The sequence below is a fragment of the Struthio camelus genome, chromosome 10 (assembly GCF_040807025.1).
Source record: "Struthio camelus isolate bStrCam1 chromosome 10, bStrCam1.hap1, whole genome shotgun sequence".
Taxonomy (NCBI): Eukaryota; Metazoa; Chordata; class Aves; order Struthioniformes; family Struthionidae; genus Struthio; species Struthio camelus.
This window is the reverse complement of record NC_090951.1, coordinates 26,163,412-26,179,172: the sequence shown is the minus strand read 5'-3', so window position 1 is coordinate 26,179,172 and position 15,761 is coordinate 26,163,412. Positions and strand designations below refer to the sequence as shown.

At 59.2% G+C, this 15,761-nt stretch overlaps 1 non-coding gene across 1 annotated transcript; it reads right to left on the bottom strand.

Moving 5' to 3' along the window:
- Window positions 1-5,628: 5,628 nt before the first annotated feature.
- On the bottom strand, window positions 5,629-5,722 carry TRNAI-UAU (transfer RNA isoleucine (anticodon UAU)). The gene is made up of 2 exons: window positions 5,685-5,722; window positions 5,629-5,664 (listed from the first exon to the last, which is right to left on the bottom strand). It is a non-coding gene; the product is annotated as a tRNA-Ile (tRNA).
- Between the last annotated feature and the right edge of the window lie 10,039 nt (window positions 5,723-15,761).

Below are 15,761 nucleotides of genomic sequence, written 5' to 3'. Positions count from 1 at the left end.
CTCCTCTGCTCGCCCCCCAAATCTCTTTGGGAAAGCAACAGCAGAGCCAACATTCCTCCCCTACCTACAGTCGGAGGGGTTTCCAACGGCAGGGACCAACCCTGGAACAGGGGCCAGGCTTTGGTTTTTCCATGCTGGCACTGGAGAAGGGAGAAGGCCCAGAAAGTGCCCAGCACTCTCTTCTGCTTTATCGGGACTTCCGTTGTTACCGCCGGTGCCAGAGAAGCTGCTCTGTGGCACATTTGTCCAGGACAGTGTCCTGCGGGGGTGCTCTTTCTCTTTTCAGGGGAGGGAAGCAACGGCACGCCGTGGCACAGGGGTGTCAGGACAAGGCAAACCGTCAGCGTTTCAGGAGGGGAGGACCGAGCCACAAGACCCACCTTGTTCTCTGCCAAGTGCTCTAGAATGTATTCAGAGACGCTGTCCCAAATGGTAACAATCTCTGGAAAGCAAGGGAAAAATCCAAGTCAGCAAGCGCACAACCATTCAGCACCCTGCTCACCAAGGAGGTGACCGGTGCAGGTGAGACGAAACATACCGCCACCCCAATTCCGAACACGCAAGGCGCTCCACGTGGCGGGAGCTGCAGAGCTGAGCTGCGAGGACACCTCTGCCCACTTCTAAGCGAGGCTCCTGTCCTTTCAGGTGGGCATGCCTGAAAGGCATACCCGCCCGCTAGGGAAACGGGGACTAGCTTTCCACGCCAGTGAGAGGACGGTGCCGTGCCCACAGGAGTCGCCCAGGCTCAGGGCAGCCCCAGGTGTCTCCCCTGCAGGAGTCCCGGCTGCCAAACTCACCGCTGGGCCACCAAGGGACGTGCAGACTGGTCTCTCGTGGCACCCACTAGCCCTGTCCAGCCCTGCCCCACAGAGCCCAGCCTTTCCATAGCTCTTCTCCTAGCTGATATGCTCTACAGCAGTCAGGAAATACCTCCTGCAAGCCTTACCGTAGCGGCTGAGATTCCTGAGCGTTGGGAACACGTCTGGCTACAGGTTCTCCATCTTTGCGCCCCCTCACGCTCAATGAGGCCCTGTAGCAGGAGGGTGAGGAGGAAACTTCTCCTCCTCCTCCTTTGCACTTCCCCAGGCAGGCTCCAGCAGTGTTGCGTGGCCTGCCTTCGCCCTCTCGTTGCGCTGCAAAGCAGCTCCTCCAGAGAAGAGCGGTGGCGAGAGCAGCACCCGAAAGCTGGGCTTGCCCAGGCCTCGCAGGGAAGTGCAGGGAGGGGCCCCGTGGCGGGAGGGGAGCTGTGGCTGTGATGCGGCATGTCCCACTGTGACCCCCGCCCGCGTCACCAAGAGGCTGCCAGGCCTCCCGCGACACCCTCCCCCAGACCCTGCCAGGCTTTGCCCACCTCAGCCAAGGGCAGCTGCGCTGGCTGTTTTGGGGTGCTGCCCCCACCCCACGCCGTGGCGCAGCGAGAGCCATGGCGGGGGCGGGGAGGGGGAGCTCACCAGTGTGGTGGCCCCAGATGGGGACGCTGCGCTGCCATTGCTGGCCGCAGGGGCTGTGCTGAGCTCTGCCCTGAAGGAAGGAAGGAAGGGATAAAGGAAGGAAGGAATAAAGAGGAGCCTCGGCAAAGCAAGGGCTGGTGCTGGTTAGGTATACCACAGCCTCTCTGGGTTCTGGAGTCTGGAGTCTGCCTGGGCTCTGGAGTCTGGCTCCGTCTTCTTTACTCCCCCCATCGCGTATTTAGACACACTGACAAGAGCCCCTCTGGGCCTTTGCGTCTCCCGCCTAAACAATCCCAGCTCTCTCAGCCTCTGCTCGTGTGACGGATGCTTCAATCCCTCAAGCCTCTCGGAGGCCTTTTGCTGGACTCGCTCCGGCATGGCCATGTCTTTCTTGTACTGGGCCCAGCGCTTGTGGTACAGGTCTCTCGCTGGCACCTGCTGGACGGCTGCTTGACCTTCCCTCATCACGACTCTAGGTGGAACTAGAGCTCCAAGCGCCCTGTGCTCAGGAATGGCTGACAGAGCTCGCTGGAGCCTGTTAGAGCTTGCGAGAGGTCACAGCCTCCTTTGGCTCAAACTGCTGCACCTGTGTGCTGCCTCGGTGAGCTGTGCTCTCAGCAACGGCTACTTCCTTTCCCCCCGGGCACTGTCCAAGAGTCCGCCAGGACCGTCTCCAAACCGTGCCAAAGGCCGTGCGAATGCAAAATCGGGTCTGGGAGCGTTAAGCGCCACCCCTTGTGCACCAACATCTCGCTGCACTGAGGAACACCTGTGCCATGGCTGAGTGTGGGGGGCAGGTGGGCTTGTTTCCAGGGCTTCTTTCAAAGTGACCGGAGTTGTCCAGGACGTAACAGAACCAAGGGCTGGCTCAGGCTGTGACTATCAGCAGGGCCTAAGCACTGGTTGTTATTGCGAGTCCCCTGTGGCATAGCAGCAGGACGCGACACCTGGGTGCTGTCAGGGCCCTGAGGGCCTCAGTGGCCCTGACCAGCAATGCTCCACACACCCTGCCCATGGGCCCAGGAGCCCATTTCAGCTCCTCCCTGGGCCTTCTGGCCCCGTCTGCACCAGGAAGCATGGGAAGGGTCTCTCATTGGCATGTGCAGAGCAAAGCTTCACTGCAGAGTCGCCTGCTCCTGCCTCTGTGGGACTGGGTAGTGCAGGGATCTTAGGACTGAAAGACAAGGCAGCTCCTGCGGCAGGTGAGTCACGTCCCGCAGACCCAGAGACCTTTTCTCTGTCACCCAGCGCCTCCCAGGAGCCCTAAGGAAAGGGTATTCTGCAAGGGGATTTGGCAGAAGACAGGGCTGCCCTGGAGCTGGCTGCACAGGCAAGCCCAGGATGGCTGTTGTTGCAACAGAGGAAACGCCCTGTTCCTCGTGCCTGCTCAGAGCTCCTGTGCGTCTGATAGGGTCCCCTTCCTTCCACGCTGCCCCCCAGGTGAAAGGCCTCGCTTGCTGTGGCAATAGGGTTAGCCCTAACCCTAAGCCTTTCCCTGGCTGGGAATCGAACCCAGGCCGCGGCAGTGAGAGTGCCGAATCCTGACCACTAGACCACCAGGGAGGAGATGCCCAGCCTGCCTGTGCACCCACCGGTGGGCACCAGCCCTGCCCTGCAGGGGACCAACCCCTCCAACCACAGCCCCCCACAGCCGGTCAGGAAGACAAATTGCCGTGGCAGCCCGAGCCTTCCCAGGCAACTCTGCAGGCATTCCTCCTTCTTTCTGAGAACGAGGCCCTCAACCAGAGCCTCTGGGCAGCAGGCACCCTGCAGCGGGAAGGCCCAGGGAGTGCAAGGTGGCGGTCGGCGGGGAGGCTGGTCACTGCTGGACACAGGTTTGCACCTGGAAAGTCCCTGAGCAGAAAATCACAGCTGGGCACAAATCACAGCAGCCTGAGACAACAAAGCCCGACAGCACGGGCTTCAAACCCACCTCTCCAAGAAACCGGAGCCAAAATCCAGCTCCTTGCACCACTCACCTATACCCACCAGACTGCAACACTCCTGTCCTGGTGCATGGGTTGGGCTGGGGGAAGTCTGGATTGCCTCTCGCCAGGGGACCGATGCCCCTTCCGGCTGTCCTTGCAGCACAGTGCGAAACGTGAGCACGCTCTTGCTGCAGGTGGCAGCCAGCAGTGGGAGCGGGCTGCTTTCCGAGGGCAGGCAAGCAGGCTGCGAGGGACATAGCAAGGCCAGTGAGGCAGGGACCTCCCTGGCAGGGCACAGGCCCTCAGCACCCGAGCAAGAAGGGAGAGCTGGTTGAGTGTCAGGAACGAGGGCCAGGCACAGAGCAGTGGTTGCCAGCCAAGTCCAAAGTGCTGAGACGGGTCTGAGGCCAAGCTCTGGAGCCCGGTCAGCCAGGGAAGGGCAGGGTCAGCGAGGTGCATGGCAGCCAGGGCCGGGCATGGCTGCAACGTAGCTCAGGCGAGGAGCAGCTCCCTTCTGCTGAGCCACCTCCGCCACCCAGCGCAGCACTCCTGCAGCTGCAACCTCTCGCCAGGACCTCTCCCAGCAGCAGGAGCAGAGCAAGTGGGGAAAGGACCGTCGCTCTTTGTGGAGGTGCGCCCACAGGCTCACACTGCACCCCAGGGTGCGTGGTGGAGGGGACACTTGAGCAGAAAGAGCCAGGGCTGGGCACGGAGCAGTTCGTATCCCCTGTGATATGCACCTGCCTTCCCCCCTACACCACCCTCTGTCCAGCTGGCTACGCGGGGCCGCTCTTTGCAGAGTTGTCCTTTCCTCATCGCCAGCCCCTGGACATGCCCCGTAACTGCCTTCAGTCCAGTTCTTTGCCATCCCCAAGAACTGAGACTTCTGAAAAGGTGAATCTAGAGCGTGAGTTTGCCTCCCCTCTCCCAGGGAGGCACATGAGGGCTTGCGCTGTTCGGGTGCTGCTCTGCAAGGACACAGACTCGCATTTTCTGACTTCTCCCTGCTAGCCTGCCGTCACCTGACAGCTCTGGCTGCTCTGCAGGAGGGCAGAAGGCAGGAGGGCAGGAGGCAGGAGGGACAAATGGCCCGAGGAGGAAAGGCAATCACATGGGCAGCTGTGATCGTATAGTGGTTAGTACTCTGCGTTGTGGCCGAATCCGAGTCACAGCAATGGTTTTGCAAAGCCCGCCGGGTGAAAAGGAGAGTTGGAAAAGACACGGGAGGCACCCGCAAGGGTAGGCCAAGGGGTTTGTTTCCAAAGATGCCATGGCCTAGGAAGCTCTTCTGTGCTCTCTGTTCCAAACATTCAGTGGGCTCGTGCCTAAAATGATTTCCTGGTTTCTAGTGATCGTGCAGTGTCTTCTGCTGGGGGGCTGCCGTGACAGCTACCCCTGCTTCTGGGAAAGCAGTCAAGCTTCTCCGTTCTCCAGGCCAAGCTTGAGAACTGAGAGACTCTGCCTGGAAAGTGCCCAGCTTTTCACCTTTCCTTTCCCTTGCCCTTGCTCTCTGTGTTGCAGTCAGGGCACTCTCAGCTCCACACACAAACTGCCCTGCAGCCCCAGCCCACCCGCAACTGCCATCCCACGCCATAGAGACCCCCAACACAAGTAGCTCTTCCCTGGGAGAAAGAAGTCGCTTTTTTTTTTTCTTCAGGGGGAGCGTGTGACTTTTCTGAGGTTATGCCACCATGCTGGAAGTCTTAAGTCCTGTTCCGGCCAAGCTGTAAGCTGGCTGTGGGAAAGAAACCCTCCCTGGAAAGGCAGAGCTGCCTTTCTCCCTTGCCTGCTGCAGAGTGAGAGGCGCTGTGAGGCAGCAGCTTTTGCCTGCAGCTCCACCGCAGTGCTCGCGTGTAGAGAGCCAGGAGTGCTTCCTCCTGGCCTGGCTGCAGGGGGAAAGGCTGGCTAGGAAGGCTCTGCCACAGTGAGGCTGGGCAGCTGGTGCTGGGAGAGTGTCCGCCTGGAGGGCAAATGCTGAAGAGCAAAGGAAAATGTTAGCATCTGCGCCCTGAGTGGGGTCTGGATCCTCTGCGGAAGAGAAGGGAGGAGAGCCCAGCTCTGCCTCCGGGGCCCCAAACCGAGTGCTATGCGGGCAGAGCCCAGGTCAAGCCTGGAACGGCCCCGAGCGCTTCTGGTGTTCCAAGGTGTCTGTATTGGCAGGTCCCGGGATGTCTGGCTTGAGACAGATGTCGCTGCTAGAAAGCTGCACCGCCCAAGGGAAGAGGAGGCAGTGCATGATCAAAAGCCCATGCTCCAGGTGAGGCTTGAACTCACACCCTCAGCATCCCTCCGCTTAGCACTGCTGTATAAGTACTGCGCGCTGGCCCATTGCGCCACTGGAGCACGCTTGGAGAGGCGGACTGGAGCCCACGAGCAACCATTGTTGCCTGCGATCACCATGGCTCTTCAGCATTAACCGGGCACCTCAAGTGCTTTCCTCTTTGTCTCGTCCAGCAAGGAGCAGCCATTGCGTGCCAGGCTTGCAACATTCACCAGGGCACGGAGTGCCAGGGCAAAGTGCCCCTCGGCAGGGTTTAGCTGGCTAGAGGCAGGAAAAGGGAGGCCACAGGCGACCCAGGGCTGGGACAGTGAGGTCGCTGCTGTGGCAGCCCTGTGAGGCCATTGAGTGCATCAGAAAGCCCCTGTAGTGAAGACAGCCGGGGGAGGGGGCGAGGGGAGGCAGAAGAAGGACACCCGACTGCCACAGGGACCGTGAGTAAGGGCAGACCCAGAGCAGCCAAAGCCATGCTGGGCCAATGGGAGTGGAGGCTGGAGAGGGGCTAAGGCAGCCAAGAAGGACACGGAGAGCAGCAGCAGGGAACACTGGTCCCAAACCACATCTCGTGGGGGAGCCAACGGGCTTCTGGCTTTGCGCTCTGCTCCTGAGGGCATCTGGGCTCTGGCCTAACCCCTGCCTGGCTGTCAGAGTCCAGTAGTCTCTGCAGCAGCATCTTGTAGCTATTCCACACAGGGAGGGTCAAGAGGGACCTCACGGAGCTCTCAGAGCGAGACGAGACAGAAGGGTCACCGCACCAGAAAAGCCAGCGGGCAGTCCCCCAAAGCAGCAGAACGTCGCCCTTCCAACTCCCCACTGAAAACCAGTTCTTCTCTTTTAAACTGACAAGCACTTTTCTGGAAATCAGGGTCAGCACCACTTCATGAGTTGCATGGCCAGGGAAAGCTGCCAACTAAGCGCACAGGCAGGGCAAAACAGTACTGGCTGAGTACTCAGCTTCTGGACCTCCTTGGCAATTTGTTGGTCCCTGCAGCAGCAAGGCGGTCCAAAGCCTTTGCCTCTTTACTACGCCGAATGTCTGCCAGTGAAGCAGGTGCTTAGTAAGAGGCAGCACTTGCAGGGAGAGTGCAGTGTTTGGAGCATCAGGCGTTACTGGGACAAGGAAGACGACCGAAGAAGAGGCTTCTCCCAGCAACAGACCGAAAGGACACGGCCATCACCCGCTCCTCTGGGAGGATCCACAAAGCCCCTTCCTGTGTTTGATGAAGGGCAGGGAGATGCTGTGTTCCCGGGTCAGAGGAGGCGCATGGACAGGCTTCAAGGAGCCCAGGATTTGAAAAAGGCTGACAGGGCAGTCAAGCAGCTGTGAGCTGCCTGTAGTTTACAAGAAGCTACTAGGTGCTGCTTTGAAAACCTAATTCAAGAAAGCGCTAAAAAAACCAACCGCAGCCATGCGGCAAGAGAGGAGGAAGGTCTAAATGAGGCACGTCCACCTCCAGGCAGCAGGCAGGAGGTGGCTGGTGGGGACACCGTGCGCCCACCAGGACATGAGCACAGCCCTGGGGGGGCCGCCACAAGGAGCAGCCAAGGGCCGACGGAGGCCCAGGGACAAACATGGCCCATCCCAGGTTTGCCTGGCTGGAGAGCACTGCAGCTGCAGAGAAAAGCCAGGCATCTGCACTCCCAGGTTGCCGCACCGCTCTACCCCACAGCAGCTCCTCCTCTGCCCTTAGCCTTTCCCCATACAATCCGGAGAAGGGCTGCAGCTCCTATAGCACCCCTGGGGCTGTGGGCCCATCAGGTGTACGTGTGTCCTGGCCACCATGCTGTGTGAGGGGTGTGTCCGCTGTGCAGTGTCTCTGTGCGTGTGGAGAGCGTGAGCATGTGTGCGGATGCGTGTGCAGTGTCAGGGATGTGTTGGGCTGGTGCATGTGCACTCTGGCGGTGCAGTCCTGGCTGTGCGTGAGGGTCTTGGGGAGTGAGAGGTGTGAGCTCTGAGCGTGTCCTAGGGAGGGTAATGAAGGAAGAAAGGGGCGCGTGTGTGTGCGCGCGCGCTGTCCTTAGAATGAGTGAGGCAGTGGTTTGCTTGCACACCCGCTCTGTGGCACGCGTGTCTCTATGCTGCGGTCTGTGTACGGGCGTTATTCTGTTACGGCGCTACAAAAACTGTGGAGGAGCACATGGGGGGTTTAACAGCTCTTCTGTTCATCTGTCCTGCAGCACTGTCCTTTGTGAGGCACAGGCTGGTTACTCCAGCCGTGAACAAGTACACGCCACTTTTTTTTTCCTTTGGCCCTTGTAGGTGGATTTCAACATCCCCTTTGCTAAGAGCTCCATGGCCGCAATGGAGACAACGCTGACAGCAGCCGAGGGAGCTCCCACGCTGACAGGCCTCCACTTGGCCCTGGAGCTGCAGTGCCTTGGGATTGGTCGCTCTTCAGGCCCAGGCAGGCTTCCGCAGCTAGCAAGATGGCTCAGGACCACGCTTCCAGACTTTCCAGCAATGTTCACACGTCTTCTGCGCAGCCAGCAAGTCCTGGTATCTCTCCCTTTGATCCCGCAGAGCCATCTGCTGCCCAGTGCTAGGGCATTAAAAAGGAACCGTTTGGTTTTAGGCACAGGGAGAAGGGCACGGAAACGCTGCAGGCCTAGGGCAGGGCGGTTCTTCTGGGGTCTGCTTCTGCTGGCATCTCTATGCTTTCTGGAACGGGACAGGGGCCCTAGTGTCCAAGGCAAGGACATGACAAGGTGCCACGTGCCGGTAATCAGCCTGCGGAGGAGTCAGGCGGGGATGGGACTTTGCACCAAGCCGGCCTCGATCCCCACAGGGCAAGGTGTCCGGGTGTGGAGCCTTGGGGAGACAAGGATGGAGCGTGCGGTTTGAAAAGGGAGAGCCAAAACGCTGGAGGAATCCTTTCATCGTCGGCAGCCACAACTTTCTGGTCCCACAGGGAAAGCCCACCGCTGAGTGCCCAACCCCTGCCCCTGGGCTGGAAGGGTGCCTGCTCCCAGGCCACAGCCTGCAAAGCCTGTTGCTCTCCCACGAGGGGTGCCAGGGAAAGACCGGACCCCCTTCCCCTCCCCTCCCCTTGGGTGCTCCTGGGTGTGGAGGGAAGGCCAGTGCAGGGGAAGGGGAAACAGCACCCCCAGCTGGAGAAATTTACCAGAGGAAGTGCTTCTCTTGGGAATTCCGCTGCCGATTCAGCTCTACCCTCTGCTTCCACTCTTCCCGACGCACTTGGTAAGTCTCCAAGAGTTGCAGGGTGTGGCTTGCTCGTACAGAAAGCTGCCTGCAAGAGCAGGGAAAGTTCCCTCTCCCCTTCTGGCTGAGGCCCTCCTGCCTCTCCCCTCGACCAGCCCCTGCACGCACGCTCCCGCTGGTGGTACCCACAGCCTTCAAGTGGCAATGCAGCTTGGGGCTGCCTGGCACCAGGGTCCAGCCCAGGTCATTGCCATGCCAGGAGAAATCAGGGGACGCCATACCCAGCCCCATGGCTCCCAAGATGGGCTTCCTCACACCTCGGACAGGTGCTGCCACTCCAGTTTTCCAGGCCGGGGCTGGGCCTGGCGCGCACTTACTCTTTGCGCAGCCGCGGCAGCCTCTCTGGCTTCCTCTTCTTCTCCTCAGCTCGGGGCAGGAAGGCAGCAGCGCTCTCCTCTTTCCCAAGCCACGGCACTGGTGAGTGTGGCTGAACCTCGGGCAGCGTTTCCTGATGCCGCCAAGCCTGCATTGGGGCCAGAGGACAAATTTGAGGCTGCTTCTGACCTCCCTCAGGCGCTCTCACCTCTCAGCCCTGGAGAAGCCAGCAACTGCGGGGCCTGTGCGTCCTCCCGCACACTTGCTCTGCTCTGGCCTCAGAAACCCCCATGCCAAGCACTGCCGCAGGCAGGGACCCTGGCCGGGATTCACCACCGTTGCTTGCTGGCTCCATTCTCTCTTGCTGACATCGCTCGTGACAGGGTGAATGAGGGCAAGGAATGACCGTTTTTCAGCGCTGCAACCGTGAAATCAAACGCTCCCGTGGGGTTCCACCAGTCAGACCCCAGCACGGAACCACTGAACGGGGTCGGTTGGAGGGGACCTCTGGAGAACTCTCATCCAAGGCCCCGCTCCAAGCGGGGCCAGTTAGAGCAGGCTGCCCGGGCTGTGTCCACCTGAGGGTTGAATAACTCCAAGGGTAGAAGTCCCACAGCCTCTCTGGGCCCTGTTCCAAACTTTGACCACCCTCATGGTGGAAACGCGCCTCCCAACAGCTAGCCGGAATCTGCCTTTTTGCAACTCTACGTCTTGTGCCTCTCACCCTGTCACTGTGCGCCTCTGAGAAGAGCTGGCTAAGTTACCTCTAGCCTTTCCCCCGGGTAGCTGCAGACAGCAAGGAGATGGACCCTTGAGCCTTCTCTTCTATGGGCTGAACAAACACAGTCCTCTCCACCTCTCCCTTGGACACCAGGTTCTCCAGCCCGCTGACCAGCTTGGGAGCCTCCGCTGGATTTGCTCCAGCATTCCAGAGCCTCTCTTGCATGGTCGAGCCCCACCCTGGACCTAGGGCTGGCTCCAGGTGAGGTCTCCCAAGGGCTGAAGAGAGAGGACTCGTGGCGTCCTTCACTCGGCTGGCTACACTCTTGCAAACACAGCCCCGCCTGTGGTTGGCCTTCTTCCCCGCAAGTTCAAGGGAGGGGGCGACCCAGCCATGCCCCCACCACAGCACATTGCTGCTCCTCCCCTTTGGCTTTTTGCAGCAGCTTCTCCCTGCCAGGCATGGGCAGGCAAGCTTGAAAGACCATGGCCACCTGGCCTGCTCTTTGGGGGGCAGCAGTACCACTCGGACTTGGAGACCTCCACGGCTCCACTCCTCGGCTTACCTGTTCTGCCCTGTTTGGCTGCCTGCAAACAGGAATTGCAGTCCGAGGTCTGGCTTGACGAGGTTCTTGCTGCTTGCTGTCCTCGTCCACCTGAGAGGAGCTCTCCCGAACTGTTTGCAGCAGGCTGAAAACACACAAGCCGGGTGAGGTTATCGGAGTCCCGGATGAGACCGTTCTCCATCTTGTGCTCACAAGCAGCGGCGTGCCAGCCTCTGCAGCACAAGACAGTGCTGCTGGAGCATTTGGTGTATTTGAGCCCTTGTGATCCCGTCAAGAGTGAGGGCCCTACAGGCCCTAAGGAAAGCTCTGGATGCCCAGGTGTGGGCCCTCTCTGGATGGCACGAGGAGAAAACCAGTGCCATTTGCCACGCCCGGAGCCTGCAGAGCCCGCTAGCCGCCTCCTGCTAGGGGCACTAAAGGCCGTGAGGTGGTCAGAAAGACTCTGTTTTGGGGTGAAATGGGAAAAGGGGAGGCTTCTAGTGAATTGAATCCAACCTAAAAACCAGGGAAAACGGACACCGCTCTCTGTTGGTGGGGGAGGATGGTCTGACTTTCACGTTCCTCTGGGAAGTGCTCTCATCTACGCTGCAACCAAATGAGGTCCCTTGAAATGTCTAGCAAAGCAGAACAGCTTTGCTGCAACTTCTCAGCTGCTGCAACACCTCTTGCATCGACATCGGTCGTTGTGACACGAGTTGACAACCTTTCAGAGTTCATACCGACGGCGTGTGCGACGGAAACAACTCCTTCCCAGAATGCCAAAAGCACACGGTCACCGGCATGCTTTGCTCCAAGAGCCTCACCTGGCAGCTGGCTTGTTTGCCCGGGTTTTCCATTCTTTCCCTCCCTTTGAGCTGGCCCCAGATAGCGTGGGCGGAGAAAGCCTTTCTCGAGAAAGGAGGCGCTCAGCAGGAGGACTCCCTGGAAGTAGGAAGGGCGGAGACTCTTCAGCAAGCATCTCTGTGAGCGTTTGAACAAGAAGGACAGGCAGCTGTGCTCCAGCTTTGGATCAAAGAGCCCGATTGCCTCGGAGCTCTGCTCCCGAGCAGGTCTTAGGCCCTTGCTGACACAGAATTCTGTCCAGCTCTTCACTTCTGCAGGGCACCCTTCTGCCCTGGAGTACTGTGGCTGTTCTCCTGCTTTCTCTAGCCCATAGGCTTAAAAAGCGGGGCTTGGCTGGGAGGTGCTGGTGACCTCATGGTACCCTCTCCTTTGGGGCGGCTGCGGGCTGGAGGGCATAGTTCCACACGAGAAGGGGAACAGATTCCTGCACATCTCTAAGGCGCTCACATGCACAGACGTGCTCTTCTGGCGCATCCAGCCCAAAGACATGCTTAGGGAGATGCACAGCACAAGGCCTGCAATTACCAGCCTCCACAAGGAAGCCACGTTTTGGCACAGCTTCGCAGCCTGTCGCCACTCATCTCCACGTGGTCTTCCTCCCCACTTTCCAGCGCGCTGCTTCCCTGGGAAAGGTAGACCCCCTCCGCCACTGGCAGCTCAAGGCAGGATTTTGATCCCGCGCAGAGCGCGGAGGGATCTTCCTAAATTCCTAAATGCTGCTGCACAGACAGACTCCTGCAACTAAGGAGCAGCTTGCAAGACACACCAGGGCATGGAGTCCCAGGGCCAAGTGCCCCTCAGCAGTGGCAGCTGCTGCAGTTGGTGCTGCAGGACTGCCCAGAGAGCCCCTTCCAGGAGGAGTCCCCTGAGATCTGCCGTGATGAGTAAACAGAGGCACAAGAGAAGCAGCCTACTCCGCCGGGCATCGCCTTTTCAGCTTGGCTCCAGCCCTGTGCTGCGGAGGCCAAAAGGAAAACAAACACACCTCTCTCACCAGTCAGCTGTGACATTACCTTTTCCCTCAGTCTGCTTGTTATGCGCTCTGTCCTTTGCCTCCCGGCCTTTGGCGGCCTTCCGAGACCCTCTGGAGGAAGAGGCTGGTCTCACAGGCGACATCTCAGTCTCCGTCCTGGAAACAAGAAAGGCACCAGAGAGAAGCTTGACACCAGAGGCTCGCAGAAACCTGCGACAGGCTTGCCGTCAATCTAGGAAGACCAAGTCATGCAAAGACTTGTTGGCCGCCCTTCAGATGTCACACTGACAGAGTGTACGGAAGAAGCAACCCCTTCGAAGAACTCCAAGAGCACAAGGGCACCCTCAGCCCTTTTCTCCAAGAGCCTCACCTGGCCGACGACTTGCTTCCTTTGCTCTTCCGCCCCTTCTGCTTTTTACGGCCGGCGCCAGATAACGCGGGTGGCACAGGCCTTTCTTGAGAGAGGAGGCACGCAACGGGAGCACTCCCTGGAAGTAGGAAAGGAGAAGGCTCTTCAGCAAGCGTCTTTGTGAGCACTTGGGACAGGCAGATGTGCTCCAGCATCGGATCAAACAGGCTGATCCCCTTGGAGCCACGCTCTCCAAGAGGTCTTGCTCCCTAGGATGTCCTTGGCACACGCCAGCAGCCTGTTGACAGTCATCTCCAGGCAATCTTTCTCCCCACATTCACGTGCCCGGGATCCGTCAGAGAGGTAGACCCCCCCTCCCTTCCCCTCCAGCATAGACACCTCGCCGCCAAACGTCCTAAAGTGAAAGAGGAGCTTGCGCTATCCACCAGGGCGCAGCACCCCGGGGCAAAACTGCCCTTCAGCGGCACCAGCTGCATTTGTTGCTGTTGGGCCACCCTGAGACCTCCTGCCATCCAGAGTCACTTGAGATTTGCTGCGAGGGGTAAATAGAGGCACAAAGAGGCAGTCTACTCTCCCAGGCACCGCATCTTGACCAGGGCTCCAACCACCTACTGCTGAGGACAAAGGGAACACACGCATGAACACACGCACGCATGCACACTCCCTTCTCTCTCACAAGTCAGCTGTGACATGACCTGTTCTGTCCATCTGCCCTTCTTCTTCAGTGCACTTCAGGGATCCCTGGGAGGGAGATTCCGCCTCTTGTTTTTCAGCCGGAAGCGTCAAATCAAATCTGGAAAGGAGAAGACGCCAGGCTGCAGAAAAGGCACCACGCTCCCTTTGCCGCTCGCATTCACAGTCCGTTGCCAGAGAGCTTTGAGAAGGCCTGCCAAGGCCATAGCTTTCCAAAGCAGAGTACGCAACATCCTTGAGAACTCTCATTCTGAGGAACCGGAGAGGCACAGGCCAGACCTCCGCGGCGTGTGCGCACACGAGAGGCCCCACCAGTCTGGGCCAGGGCTTCCCTATCCTGACGCGGAGAAAGTGTACTCCAGGCCTCCTTGCTGCCCCTGGAGACCATCTCGCCTCCCCTCCTCCTATTCACCAAGCAGGAGCTGAGACCTACTCCACAAACGTACTGTGGCAACACGAAGACACTGCCGGGACCCATGCGAAAAGCCACACTTCCTCTTCCTGAAACCACCAGGGGTCTCGTCCCTGGGGCCTGAAACAGAGACAGAGGTACGTGAGAGCGTTCCGGCGACATGACTGCCTTGCTCCTAAAGGCAGCAAATCTTTCTTGTGCTCAGGGCAGATGCTGCCACGGGGACACCCTGAAACAAAGTTTCCTCTCCAAATGCTAGCCCTCAACTAGGAAAGCAGAAGATGCACAGCTCAGAGCTGAGACTGAGGGACCTCACTGCCAGGTGTTTCGCAAGGGCAAGAGTCAAGACAGTCAACGAGGACGCGCCTTCTCTGTTAGTGGAGAAGTCAGGCACAGGAGAAGGCATTCGATTAGCCAGGGTCTCTGCGGGCCGGGTTTTGCCGGTTGGCTTGCTATGAGCCTTCCTGGAAAGAGAACACCTGGCTCGGACCTGGTGTTAGCCTCACAGGCTCTCCAAGGATTTGGGTGGTTGCATCCATAGCATGGAAGAGGAGCGAGAGAGACCCAGCCCTTGCTTTGCCTTTGCCCAGTGGGTAAGAACCGGGAGTGCCACACGAGAGAGCTGGGGAAGGGCATTGGGCTGGGATGAGGAGACAGGCTGGGACAGGGTGACCATCCCAAGCAGAGCGTGAATGCAGGCCTGGGGCAGAAAAGAGCCGTTCATGGCAGTGGGACGCCAGGGACACTGGGAAGGGCTGGTCAGTGCAGACGGCCCAGCACTCAACCATGGCTTTCTGCGAGGGGAAGCGCCACAGATACCTGCCTGCGTCGTAGACTCTTTCCCCAGAAACTGCCTACTTTTGAGCCCGTAAAAGCCTCGCCATTATCATTTCTAGCACAGAGAGTGGGATGCTGGGCCAGCCAGAGCCTTGGCCTAACGCGGGGCAGCTCGTCCTACGTTCGCCTCTGTCGCCCAGACCACTGCGTACGAGAGACGGACGCTAGAGAGAGTTGGCGTGGCTGGAGACCGTGGCTGCCCCGCTGGCCGGGAAGGTCCTGGCAGGCCAACAGAGATCAGTTCAGTCGTCCTTTGACAGGTGTCCAGAAGAAGTAGGCGTAGCACGGGGAAGTGCTCGACTTACCCCGAGCAGAGCTGCTAGCAGCTTTCCAGTGCCATCCACGGTGAGGAGGAAGTCATCGTAAAATCTCATGGTCACTTCCTGGTCTCGTACGGAGAGAATGCCAATGGCCTTGAAGACAAAGTCCACGGCCTGTCTTTTTGAGATGGCCCGAAAGAACGCCATCACGGTCTCCTGTATGCAGCACTGCACCGTTGTAAAAGGCATGTGGGCACACACGGATAGATCCTCGTACCTCAGAGGGACGATTCTTACGTCACCTAGACAGCAGCAAAGGAGGAACAAAGTCACCTCTGCAGCAGGGCAGCGGGCTCCAATCACAAGGCGACAACACTTTCTGGCAAGACAGCGCTGCCTCAGAGCAGGCTCTTGAATCCTCTGCTACAGCGCCTAGGAGCGGTTTATGGAGTCCCTTCCGGGAAGAGTCAGAGCAGCCTGCAAACTGAGGTGCTCAGGGGGCAGCAGTGATTTTGCCAGTGCAGGAATAAAAAAGGGAAACTAACCATTTGGTAGGACCACGTTACCGGAGGGCAGGACAAGTAGGGCAGACGGGTGCAGGTCCCATGAGAAAGTGCGTGGTGCCAGGCCATTGTGACTGTGCCCGCAGCCAGTGCCCTCTGGCTAAGCCTATGCCATGTCAGTAGACGCAAGGAAGAAGCAAAGTGCAAGGACGGCACAGCAGCCCACAGGGTTCTTCTACCCCCCCCGCACCCCCACCCCGACCCCCACCCCCACCCCCACCGCCTCGTAGTCAGCAAATGTCTCCGCTTTTGGGGCCAGCGTCCTATCCCTCCCACGCACCCGGCTGAAGGCATATTACCAGGAAAGGACACCCAGGGAGCCTTTCTGAGCA